Source organism: Mustela nivalis (genome assembly GCF_964662115.1).
Source record: "Mustela nivalis genome assembly, chromosome: 5".
Lineage (NCBI taxonomy): Eukaryota > Metazoa > Chordata > Mammalia > Carnivora > Mustelidae > Mustela > Mustela nivalis.
The window spans coordinates 87462862-87476393 of NC_139024.1; positions in this window are offsets into that span (position 1 = coordinate 87462862).

A 13532-nucleotide genomic window follows, 5' to 3' on the forward strand; every position below is an offset into this window, starting at 1 on the left:
GGCAATGACATACAGAACCTTCTAAGGTGCAGATTCCATGTCGGAGGCCCCTCTGCCTCCATCTAAAAGCAGTACTAACTAGATGTGTTACTTTAGGCTGGTTACAAATCCTCTCCGTGCCTCTGTTTAGATTACTGTCAAACAGAGAGAACAGTAATGGTATTAATCCTAAGGGTTGTTGTAAGAAATGGGTAAGATTTTATAAGCTTAATACTTAAAACAATGCCTAGCGCCCAGTGACTGGGTGTTCTGTAAATGTGGATTCTTTCAGGGATGATCAGGACCACCCAACCCAGGCTCCCTCAATCTACTCTTTGCTCAGAGAAAGAGGAGCCCTTCTTCTTCTTTATTTTTCCTAAGGCCATCGTATCCCCTGGCTGATGACGTAAAAAGATCTTTTATGATTATACTTTCCCTTCATTCACTTTTTTTCCCCCAGATTTTTCACCCTCTCTTTTTCCACAGACTGTTTTCCTTCAGACTAAAACATATTCCTGTCTACTGCCTTCTAAACACAAACAAATAAAAACATTCCCTCTTCCCTACCTCCCCCTTGAGCTCCCTTCCTCTGGCTTTATTTCCTTTCCCTGCCAACTTTCCTGAAAGAGGGCTCTGTACTCTCCACTTCTGCTTCTCACCTCATGCTCACCCGACATCTCTCCACAGCCTGCGTGGCTTGCACTCCGCCCTCTCACAAAGCCCAAGCGACCTTCTAGCAGCAGCGGCCACATCTTAATCCTCAATCCACTCAACCTCTCCAGAGAACTTGACATTGGATGAATCCTCTTCTTCAGGCCTCTATGATGTTATCCAAAATGGCCATTGGGCCCAGACAAGCAGATTCCTTAACAGAACAAGCTGCTCTTGGGGCCAAAGAAACATGCCTTCCTAGAGCACGGAATTGTCTTCAAGGCCACACCCCAGGTACTCAATATTTAGGAATTCTTTGCCCAAACAGCCCTAGACCCACTTGCAGTGTCTGCAAGATCTTCCTCCCTTCCCTCAGTGTGCCCTCCTAAAAGGTGGAGCCTGATCTACTTGCGTACTCTGGGCCTGAGGAGGGTGATCGGGGGCACTGCTGGCAGATGGAGAGAGTGGACAGAGCTTGGCCATAGGGCTGGGATGGGCATGTATGTTAATATGAGGCCCCTCACTCCGCAGAACAAGATGAGAGGGTGAACAGAAAGGTGGCAGGTTATGAGCCGATGGCCATTCTCGTGATTTTCCGGCCCTGCAAATGGTAGAGGTGGGTTTGATTCTGCCCGCTGGCTCCCCTGAAGCTCCCTGACCACGTTTCCCTGTCTCCTTCACTGACTTGGCTCTCACTTCCATCCTCCTGAAAGAGGCTTCCCAGGAGCCAGCTTTTGGTCACTATGCTCTACCTCCTCCATGCCCATCTCTCCCCACTCATGGCACTGTGAGGTGGCTCAGCACCTCACACCTGCCTCCTCCTCCAGATGGGCGGTCCTTGAGGGAGGCTGCCAAGTCACCCTGGTTTCCCTGACACAGAGCTCACCGGCACGCACTGGGCACTCTGTCCATATTTGATGAATGGCAGTGAATGAATGAATGCAGCTCACTCATTGGCTCCCACGGTCTACATTCATCTCGCTAGGCTTTTATTTCCTCAATGCATGTGATGAAAAGACTAAGCAGGATCTCTGCAGTAAGGCTGCAGGGCTGCCAACCCCAGGTCACAACTCATAAGCTGGATGTGGTCCAGAAGAGGTCATTCAACTACTCTGTGTTTCGGTTTATTCTTCTAAAAAGGGGGATAATAATAGTACTTACTCATTTAAAATGCCATGAGGAATAAGAGAGCCAATCCACAAGCCCCTCTTCCCTTCTTCTATGTCTATGCTTGTGTTGTTTGTCCTACCTGGAATGCCACTGGCATCATCCCTGTTTTTCAAGACCCAGCTTGAACACACCACCTCCTTGCAGCCTTCCCAGATGCCCACAGCCTCGTGCCTCCTCCCCAGGTAAACAGCCATGACAGGCTGACGAAAAGCCCCACTCCTACTCAGCCCCAGGTTCTAGTTATGTCTGTCTATGCCCCACTATCTCCCTACAGAAAGCTTCTGGAGGGCAGGGCCTCAACGGTCGGTGTTTAATGGATGCTTAGTGAATGAATGAGTGAGTGAATGGACAAATGAATGAATGCATAGTTGTAGGATAGTTCAGATGCTCTGACAATATTCTGATAAATCTGTAAGAATTGTTTTTGAGGGAGTCTTAAACTAAGGTGAAGCTGGCCCTCGAGAAATGGTAGAATCACCATCAGAGTTTTTTTGGTTGTGGTTACTGCTAGCAAACAATGAGTCTGCAGGGAAAGAGGCCAGCAAGCTGATTCATGTACAATTAGGAAGTAGTCACTGCTTGATGACTCTCTCTCCAATTCTAGCCCCATACCTGTTCTGTAGGTCAGAGGTCTGTAGGTCTCATGGGGTTAAACTCGTGGCAGGGCTTCGGACCTTTCTGGGGCCCAAGGCCCCTTCCTCCATCTTCAAAGCTGGTGTGGTATGTCAGTAGGTCAGTAGGTCGAGTCCCTCTGCTGCCATCTCTCTGGCCTTCTGTCATCACATTGTGTACCTTCTCTCTGATCACAGCCAGGAAAGTGTCTTCACTTGGAAAGATTTATGTGATTAGATTGGCCCACCTGGATAACCTAGAGTCAGTCACCTTCCCATGCTAAGGCCATTACCCTTTATCACGTCTGCCAAGTCCCTTTTGCCATGTAAGGGAATCTATTCACACATTTCTGGGACAACTTTGGGGGAGGGGACATCATTATTCTGCCTACCACAGTCTTACAAGTTGTTTTCCACCTGGGGACTGTCCAGTGTCCTCTTCAGAGTACCTCCCCATCACCAGCAGAAAAGCAAGTCATGAGGTAAGGGTCAGCACATGCCAGACATTGTTCTAACTCTATTCATTTCTTAACAGATTCAATCTTCACAATTCCTTATGAGCAGTCCTCACCCCCGGCTCCTTAAGCATGGGCTGTGCACAGTGACTTCCTTCCAAAAAACACAATCAGGAAGAGGGGGTAACTTCTCCATACAGAAACCTGACAAGCAGGCCCTCAGCCCAGTGATCCAGGCCCATGTCCATATTCATAAATCACATCGATCATATACCATATGAACATGATATGATGCAAAGGGCACTGCCCCCCGCCCCATCATTTCCCTCCCTCCCCCCAATCCAGAATCCCAGTTAGATAATAAGAAAAAAATCAGACAAATTCCATAAAGGGCTATCCTACAATACGTGTGACTGGTACTCCTGAGAACTTTCAAGATCATCAAAAGCAAGACAAGGCAAAGAAACTGTCACAGCCTGGAGGCGCCTAAGGAGACATGACAACTCACAGTATGCAGTGTCCTGGATGAAATCCCAGCACGCAGAAAGCACATTAGGTAAAAGCTAAGGAATCTGAATAAACTCTGGACTTTACTTAATAATAACGTATCACTACTTGTTGATTGATTGTAACAAACATTAACAGTGGAAAAAACTGGCCATGACATATATGGGAACACAGTACTAGCTTCTCAACTTTTCTAAAAATCTCAAACTTTTCTAAAACACAGTCCATTATTTAAAAATAAATAAATAGGGCGCCTGGGTGGCTCAGTGGGTTAAGCCTCTGCCTTCGGCTCAGGTCATGATCTCAGGGTCCTGGGATCGAGGCCCGCATCCGGTTCTCTGCTCAGCAGGGAGTCTGCTTCTCACTCTCTCTGCCTGCCTCTCTGCCTACTTGTGATCTCTCTCTCTCTATTTCAAATAAATAAATAAAATCTTTTAAAAAAATAACTAACTAACTAAATAAATAATTTAAGAAAACCCTACAAGATAGGTGGCATTGTTATCCCCATCTTACAGATAAGAAACCGAGGCACAGGAAGTAACTTGTTCTGTAAATTAATGGTGGAGCCAGTATTTGAATCCAGGATTCTGCCTCTGAAGTGGTTTTTTGTTGTTGTTGTTTTTGTTTTGTTTCGTTTTTAAGATTTTTATTTATTATTTGAGAAAGAGAGAGCAGGGGGAGGGACAGAGGGAGAAGCAGTCTCCCTGCCGAGTAGGGAACCCAGCCTCTGGGCTGGATTCTAGGACCCAGAGATCACAACCTGAACCAAAGTCAGACGCTTAACGGACTGAGCCACCGAGGTGCCGGAAATTCATGCTCTTAATCACCATGTTTCCGGCTTCTCTAGGGGCTGTCCAATATCCGCCATTAGCGCAGAAGCTCCTGGAGGTTAGGATCTTTTTTCCCCGAGACCAGGAACAGGATTGTGCCTCTTTCCCTTGAGGGACAAGGACTATATTTTCTGCCAGACAGAACCACTCCTGGCCTCTGGGCACAGTGTAAACATATGTCCTGCATTTTGGGGATAAACCAGTTTTTCAAGCACAGCGCTTTCTCTCCCCCCAGGGAAAACTTGACAATGTCTGGAGATATTTTGGGCTGTCACCCCTAGGGAAGTGCTATTCCATTCTAGTGGGTAGACACCAGGGGTGCTGCCAAACATCCTGCAAAGCCCAGGACACCCTCCCCAAAGGAAGAATTTTCTGGTCCCCAAATGTCAATAGCACCAAGGTTGAGAAGCCCTCAGACAGACCCCTCGTCTAATGCCTCCATTTTCCTCTGCCGATCATAAGTATCTACCCTCGTGACAATGTTTGATTTGGCATATCGGGTCCCCAGAAGTGTACCCGTGCCTAAGTGGTGGAGAGCTCCACCCTGGGAAAACGGGAGGGCGTGGCCAGAGCCTGGGAAAAGGGGAGGGCGGGGCCAGAGCCTGGTGAAACGGGGGGGGGGGGGGGGGCGGGGCCAGAGCCTGAGAAAAGGGCAGGACGGGGCCAGAGCCTGGAGCCTCCCACCACCCCATCTCCTCCAGGCCCTGCCGAGATCACCTGACCTCCCTGGTGGTCCTTCTGGCAGAACCACGACGACACCCCATTTCCTGGGGTAGAAGAAAGTAACCAGCTCTGAGGAGGTCTTGGCCTCAGCTCTGGGAGCACATGGAAACTAGAAGGAGGCATCCACGCTGTGGCTCCTGGCTTGCTTGGGGCAGCCAGACCAGGAGGCGTGACAGGGAGCGGGGAACCTTCAGCTGCCGAGTCAGCCCCGACTTCCAGAGCCGTGCCAGGCGGGCATGTCCGGGCAGCTGCGTCCCTTTGGGCAAGTCATGACTTTATGGACCTTGGCTTCTTTGTATGTTGAAAGCAGAGAACATTCATGCTCTCTATTTGCAAGAGGACAGAGTTGTCAGAGAGAACATTTCTATGGAGCCCTCCTGACTCAGGTACTGGTTCCAGGGCTAGAGGAAGTGTGGTGAGAAAACAGCACCCTGTCCTCACTGAGGTCAGACTCTGGCGAGGAAGGCGGCAAAGACACTGGCAGACAGGGAGCAGATTCCTAGTGGTGGCCTACCCTAGGGGCCTGGGGCCTGCTGCTGCCTTTCAGGCTGGCTGGCTCTCAGTCTCATTCCCCCAGCCCCCACCCCTGCCCTGCCTTTCTGGGTGCTGCAGGTGCTGGAGGCCTCAAAAGGACACTGCCCAGACTCCAATTAGGATCTGCCCATGGGAAGAATGGATGAGAGACGGGAAGAGAGAAGCAGCCTTAGCCACTGCTGCAGGTGATTCCTGAACTGGAGGGCGCTGGGGGAGTCGCTTCAGCAGGCAGCCTTGGTGGACGCATGAGGGCTCCCTAGGTGCTGCTCAGTGGCAGCTGTCCGTGCTCTAGCAAGAGCAGGAGGGTAGCGCTCCCAGATGCTCAATGCCAAATGCAGCCTGGGGGCTCCAGCCCAGGGGTGTTAGCCCTTTCCCAGCCTCTGAGCACCGCCTCCTCCCTCCCAAGACATCTGTGACCCATTCCCTATATGCAACCGCCTTCTACCTGAAGCACCTAGAATGGTCTCTGTTTTCCTGATTGGACACTAGTTGTTACAGATGACAGAAAGTGAGATGATAAATGTGAAAAGGCTCTGTTTCTTATTACTACAAGGCTCAGAGCCGAAGGGAAACCCCAAAACCAAACCTAAACTCTCACTGACTTTCCCCCTTAGTGGGACCCTGATATATTCCCACCCATCAGTGTGACTGCTTCAGGCCAGACCGCCTGCCACCCCACTGGGAGACCATGGGCATCTTCAGGGACCAGGACACCCCCTTCACTTCCAACACCTTTTTCACTCCCTGCCGTCCTGTGTTATTCTTATTGCTATTTGGAAGTGCTTTCTGATTACCTGACTCAGTCTGACTCTGTGTACTTCCCATCTGTTTTGCTTTGTTTGTTCTCTTCCATAATGTCAGACTGCCCTCAAAGACCTCTAGACTCAGAACAGGGCTACAGAGGAGGATAGAATCCTCGCTCCCTACCTCCAAACACCACTCCCTGCAGAAGCCTGACATGCCACTTGAGTGGTTCTTCAGATTAAGGCAAATCATCTTAAATGAAGTTTTCTGGGAGGCTGTGACTCTCCCAAACATGTATTGGAAAAACTATGTTTCTTTGAGGGGGAGTTCTCTGGGGAGAGTGCCCATGGTGTTCATCAGATTGTCAAAGAAATATGGACTCCAAGGAAAGCTACCACCAGTAGGTTAAGACCAGTCTGTCTGTCTATGATATCGATTCCTTCAGGAAGAACAGTGCTTCATGGCCCCCAAAGTGGGATTCAGGAAGGAACACCTGTTTCCATTGACTTCTATTTATACCACATTTATTCTTCTTTTCTCTTTGTCTCACCTTTTTACTTTTCTTTTTTAATATTTTTACTTACCTATTTTTTAAGATTTTCTTTTTCAATAATCTCGACGCCCGATGCATCGAGATTTTATATTGACACAACAGCACAGGAATGTAATGTGTAAGTCAGTAGACACATTGGGACTGGCGTTCAATTTGTTTGCACTGAAAAAGTTGCCCTGTGAACAATTTGGAGGAAGCAGAAGGGTTTATATACCCACGTTCACTGCAGCACTATCCATAGCAGCTAGAAGACAGGAACAGTCGGAGTATCCATAAAAAACAGGAATGGGTAAGCAATGTGGTCTCTCCATACAGTGGAATATTAGACATAAAAAGGAATGAAGGTCCAACACATGTTGGACATGACGGATCACATGGATGAACCTTGACATCATGCTAAGTAAAATAAACCAGACACAGAAAGACCAATCTTGGATTCCACTTTCATGAAATATCTGGAACAAGCAAATTCATAAGAGGCAGAGAGTATATAGGAGGCTTTCAGGGGCTGGGGGGAGGAAGAAACCAGGAGTATTTTTTTTTAAAGATTTTATTTATCTCAGAGAAAGACACACAGAGAAAGAGAATACAAGCTGGGGGAGTGGGAGAACTAGAAGCAGGCCTTCTGCCAAGCAGGAGCCCAATTCAGGGATGATCCCAGGACTCTGGGATCATGACCTGAGCTGAAGGTAGACACTTAACCAACTGATCCACCCAGATGCCCCCGAAGAAAGAAGAGTACTATGTATTGAATTGTGTCACCCCAAAATGAGGTGCTGAGGTCCTATCCCTGGGTACCCCAGAATGTGAGTTATCCCTCTTATTGAGAAATAGGGTCTGAGTGGACTGAATGAGGTGGAGGTCATTAGAGCGGGCCCTAATCCAATATGACTGATGTTCTGGGACTTTTGGACACAGAGACACACAGACACAGAGGACAGATGATGTGAAGACAGGGACAAGGCAGCCACATGACTAGAGTGATATGTCTCCAAGGATTGCCAGAAAGCTCCAGAAGCTAGAAGAGGCAAGGGAGGAATCCTGCCTTGAGCTGTCAGAGAGTGTGGTTCTGCTGACACCTTGATTTCAGACTCTGCACCTCCAGAAGTGCAGAGACAATAAATCACTGTTGTTTTAAGCCACCTAGTCTTTGGTACTTTGTCATGGCCACCCTGGGAAGCTAACATAGGGAATTACAGCCTTGGAGGGACAGCATTTCTACTGGGAGCCATGCAAAATCTTTGGAAATAGATAGTGGTAATGTTTGCACAATAGTTTGCATGTAAGGAATGCCAGTGAATTGCACATTTAACAAGAAAAGTGGAAAATTTTTGATGTTATATATATTTTATCATAATTTAAAGCAATTAATGATGGAAGATACCAAAAGTCTTTGAACTGTACATTTTTTAAAGATTTTATTTATTTATTTATTAGACAGAGATCACAAGTAGGCAGAGAGGCAGGCAGAGAGAGAGAGAGGAGGAAGCAGGCTCCACGCTGAGCAGAGAGCCCGATTTGGGGCTCGATCTCAAGACCCTGCGATCATGATCTGAGCCGAAGGCAGAGGCCTTAAACCAGTGAGCCACCCAGGCGCCCCTGAACTTTACATTTTAAAGAGGTAGATTGTATGGTATATAAATTACATCTCAATAAAGCTATTAAAAATAGTTTGTTTATGGAGAGGCGAAAGACCTAAAATAGCCAACACATTGAAAAAGAGTAAAGTTGGAAGACCAATGCTATCAACATCAAGACTTGCTATAAAACTACAGTGAGCAAGGGGCTCCCGGGTGGCTCAGTCAGTTAAGCATCTGTATTCAGCTTGGATCATGATGCCAGGGTCCTGGGATCGATGGAGCCCTGCATTGGGTTCTCTGCTCAATGGGGATCCTGCTTCTCCCTCTGCCGCTCCCCCTGCTCATGCTTGTGTTCTTCCTTTGTCTCTCTCTCTGAGATAAATAAATAAAATCTAACACACACACACACACACACACACACACACGAGTGATCAAGAAAGTATGGTACGGGAGAAAGCACAAACAAATAGAACAATGGGACAGAAAAGAGAAGCCAGAAATAGACCCACGGAAATATTGTCAAATGATCTTTGACAAAGGAGCAAAGATGGCTTTTTTCAGCAAGTGGTGCTAGAAAGACTGGAAAGGCCAGAAAGAAAGAAAGAAAGAAAGAAAGAAAGAAAGAAAGAAAGAAAGAAAGAGAGAGAGAGAGAAAGAAAAAAGAATCTAGACACAGACTTTATACAATTCACAAAAAAGAGCTAAAAATAAAACCATAAACCTAAATGAAAACACAAAACAATAAACTCTTAGTAACATAGGAGAACACCTACAAGACTTTGGATTTGGTGAAGACTTTTTATTTTTTTAATTTTTCAAAAGATTTTATTTATTTATTTGACAGAGATCACAAGTAGGCAGAGAGGCAGACAGAGAGAGGAGGAAGTAGGCTCCCCGCCAAGCAGCAAGCAGAGAGCCCAATGTGGGGCTCGATCCCAGGACCCTAAGATCATGACCTGAGCTGAAGGCAGAGGCTTAACCCACTGAGCCACCCAGGCACCCTTGGTGAAGACTTTTTAGATACACCACCAAAGGCAGGATCAGGAAGATATCGTTGATGAGCGGGACTTCATTATAGTGAAAAACTTCTGCTCTGCCAAAGACACTTTTAAAGAATGAGAAGGCGGGGCACCTGGGTGGCTCAGTCATTAAGTGTCTGCTTTCGGCTCAGGTCATGATCCTGGGGTCCTAGGACTGAGCCCCGCATCAGGCTCCTGCTCAGCGGAAGCTTTCTTCTCCCTCTCCCACTCCCCCTGTTTGTGTTCCTTCTCTTCCTGTGTCTCTCTCTGTCAAATAAATAAAATCTTTTTTTTAAAAGATTTAAATCTTTTTTTTAAAAGATTTTATTTATTTGACAGAGAGAGAGAGATCACAGTAGTCAGAGAGGCAGGAAGAGAGAGAGGAGGAAGCAGGCTCCCTGCTGAGCAGAGATCCCAATGCAGGGCTCGATCCCAGGACCCTGAGATCATGACCTGAGCCGAAGGCAGAGGTTTTAACCCACTGAGCCACCCAGGCACCCCAAATAAATAAAATCTTTATATAAAAAAAAAAGAATGAGAAGGCAAGCCATAAGCTGGAAGAAAATATTTGCAAAAGGTATGTTTGATAAAGGACTGCTATCCAAAATACAAAGAGCTCCTTAAACTCAATAATAAGAAAATAAAACACCCAATCAAAATATGGGCAAAAGATCTGAACAGACGCCTCACTGAGAAAGATCTACAGATGGCAAGCATATAAAAAGATTCTCCACATCCCATGTCAGTAGGGAAGTGTAAGTGAAAGCAGTGAGGAAATACCAGTATACATCTGGTCCATGAGTCTGTCCAATATCTATTAGAATGGCGAAAATCCAAGACACTGAAAACACCAAATGCTGGTGAGGATGTGGAGAAACAGGAACTCTCATTCATTGCTGGTGGGAACGCAAAATGGTACAGCCACTTTAGAAGACAGTTTGGCAGTTTCTTGCAGAACTAAAATACTCTTTACCATATGATGTAGCAATCACGTTCCTTGGTATTTTTACCCAAATGAGTTGAAAACTTATGTTCACCTGACCATGAATGTTTATAATGCCTTTATTTGTAATTACCAAAGCACAAAAGCAACCAAGATGTCCTTCAGGAGGTGAGCGAGGAAAATAAATTGTGGCACATCCAGACAATGGAACATTATTCAATACTAAAGAGAAATGAGCTAGCAAACCATGAAGACACACGGAAGAATATTACATACACATTACCACGTGAAGAAAGCTAATCTGAAAAGTCTACAAACTATATGTTTCCAACTACATGACATTCTTTTTTTCTTTTTAAGATTTTTTTTTTAATTTATTTGACAGAGAGAAAAAGGTCACAGGTAGGCAGAGAGGCAGGAAGAGAGAGGGGAAGCAGGCTCCCCACTGAGCAGAGAGCCTGATGCGGGCCTTGATCCCAGGACACTGAGATTATGACCTGAGCTGAAGGCAGAGGCTTTACCCACTGAGCCACACAGGTGTCCTCTTTTTTTTCCTTTTTTTCTTTTTTTAAGATTTTCGATATTTGGGGCACCTGGGTGGCTCAGTGGGTTAAAGCCACTGCCTTCAGCTCAAGTCATGATCCCAGGGTCCTGGGATCAAGCCCCGCATCAGGCTCTCTGCTCAGCAGGGCGCCTGCTTTCTCCTCTCTCTCTGCCTGCCTCTCTGCCTACTTGTGATCTCTCTGTCAAATAAATAAATAAAATCTTTTAAAAAAAAAAGATTTTAGATATTTACTTGACAAGGAGAAAGAGACAGTGAGAGAGGGAACACAAGCATGGGAGTGGGAGAGGGAGAAGCAGGCTTCCTGCTGGGCAGGGAGTCTGACACTGGACTCAATCCCAGGACCCTGGGATCACAACCTGAGCCAAAGGCAGATCCTTAACAACTGAGCCACGCTGGCACCCCTCTAAAAACTATTTAAAAAAAAAATCCAAATTCTGGCACTGTCCAGAAAATTTTAACAAGTTTATTTATAATTGCTATAAAGTTGAATTACCAAAAATTTTTTTAAAAAAAGAGTTTGGAGGCCACCGTAAGAGGACATATATATGTGAATAACAGCCCAGAGTTTACTAACTTACCACTTATCACAGGATGAATGGAAAGAGGTCCTGTGTCAGAGGGGAGGACCAGGGATGACCTGAGCCACCTCCTTTCTCCCAGGAAAGATGGCACCCCGTGGAGGGCAGCGGGCCTGCAGCAAGTTGCTCAACCCCTCTGTGTTTTGGTTTCATCATCTGTGAAATGGGAGAAATATCAGTATTTAGTATTACTCGACACTTCCTACTGTAGATATTGATCTCAGTTGTTGTTTTTTTTTTTTAAAGATTTTATGTATTTATTTGACAGAGATCACAAGTAGGCAGAGAGGCAGGCATAGAGAGAGAAAGGGAAGCAGGCTCCCTGCAGAGCAGAGAGCTGGAGGTGGGGCTTGATTCCAGGACCTTGGGATCATGACCTGAGCGGAAGGCAAAGGCTTTAACCCACTGAGCCACGGAGGCGCCCCATCCTACTGTGAATATTGAATTGGTGAATTAATGCAAAGTGCTGTTTGTTGTGCCTGTCACACGGGAAGCACCGTGTCATACTCAGAACCACAGACACCGTGCCGTCGGAAGCTCCCCTCACCTGCTGCTGGGTGAGCCTGGAGGAGGGAAGTATGAGCCAGACTGTGAACATCTACTGAGAGACAGCCATGTTGTACCAGGGCCTCACTTAATCCCTCCCCCTGCTGTGAGGTAGGAACTCTCCTTCCAGAATGGGCCACCCAGAAAGTTCAAGTGATTTGCCCAAGATCACATTGCTAGGCAGAAGTGACTGAACAAGGATGTGGACAAGGTGGGGCTCTACGACACCAAACCAACTCATTTCTACTCTGCCACATACCTGCTATCCCCAGTGAACCAATGAGACAGAGGTGGGCAGCAGAGCACCATGTCTCCATGTTCAGCAAGCTGCTTGGAGGCGGTGACACCTTAGGAAGAATGTCACAGATCCCTCCATGTGCTAAAGGCTGTGTCAGGAATTGGAACGAGCACTGCACATGGCCTCAGAAAACGTGGCACAAGCCCCAGCCACATCTACTGCTAATTGTGTGGCCAGGAGTAAGTCACTTTACCCGGGCCTCAGTTTCCTCATCTGTAAAATGGGTCTAATAACTATCCAGACCGTGTGGATTTTCAAGGAAGCCACAAAGCCAGAAATGTCTAGCAGGGGGGCTGGCCTAGAGAAAATGCCCAACTCATGTTTACTGAATGTGACACACCACCAAGAATAGAAGAGAGGAATAGAACCAGCCCTGGAGGATGAACTCCCCTTATTCCGTCACATGCCATTTCTTTCAGGAAGAGCGGGGGTAGTAGAGCCCCTTTCCCCACACAGTGCCCCTCAGGGAAGGAGTCAGGGAGGGGAGCTGGAGGTTCTCAGCTCCCATCCAGCAGCCTCTCCCACTACACACAAACACATCCCCTTCCACAGGGCCCTCTGCTGAAAGGTTGCGCCATAATGTCCTGTCCCCCATTCTCCCGGGCATGGCAGAGACCACAGCTGTGGTCCAGCTGCAGAACCCAGCCCAGCCGCTCCCGACAGGCCCTGTGCCAGAGACAGGAAGCCAGGAAGAATCGTGCACGCCTGCTGGACACTGGGAAAGCGTGGACACCACGGGCTGGAACCAGGCCAGGCTTGAGAGTGCATTGTGTATGCAAGACCATAAGGGAGAGCTGTGCAGGGTCACGGTCACCCAGGAGGGTTCCGGGGGGAGAGGATTAGGATAAGCCCCAGGAGGCTGGAAAGAGCACTGGTTTGGGAGTCTGGAAACGGGATTTAGTAAAATTTTGCCATTCACTCACTCACTCACTCCCTGTGTGACTTGCATTAGCCCCTGTCCCCTTAGGCCTCTTGTGAAGCTGGAACTGTCTACTGACAGTCTGGAGCAAACAGGATTCTAGGGAATACACCAGCAGACAAGGCAGAGTCCCCTCTCTCCTGGAGTTTCCTTCTGCCAATAAACAAGCAAATGTAATAGAAAACAGGGTGAAAGGTCTAAGAAGATTAGTGGTGTGAGGGGACAGTGAGGGGTCTGGGATGGCCTCTCTGAGAAGGTGATGCAAGCAGAAGAAATGCGGAAATGAGAAAGGAGACCGTAGGAAGATCTAGGGGAAGACATTCTGAG